Raw genomic sequence first — 325 nt, forward strand, 5'->3', positions numbered from 1 at the left:
GCGGGGGTTCAGGATGGGGAACACGTGTATACCTGTGGCGGATTCATGTTGATGTATGGCAAAACCAATATAATATTGTAATTAACCTCCAATTAAAATAAATAAATTTATATTTTAAAAAAGTGTGAGTATCTGGTGCATCAGAAGGACACTCAGAAGGTCTCTGGGCTTGAACAGGTGTGCCTCTCAGACAGGGAATTAAATCCACACCCGGCAGAGTAAATATTCTTACTTAAATCTCTTTTTCTCCTCCAATAGTAGAGAGTCTACAGCTTAGAAGTGGGAGAAGGAAAAGATGTCTGGGAGACAGACAAAGCCATTTTTC

Source organism: Oryx dammah, unplaced genomic scaffold (genome assembly GCF_014754425.2).
Source record: "Oryx dammah isolate SB20612 unplaced genomic scaffold, SCBI_Odam_1.1 HiC_scaffold_11232, whole genome shotgun sequence".
Taxonomy (NCBI): Eukaryota; Metazoa; Chordata; class Mammalia; order Artiodactyla; family Bovidae; genus Oryx; species Oryx dammah.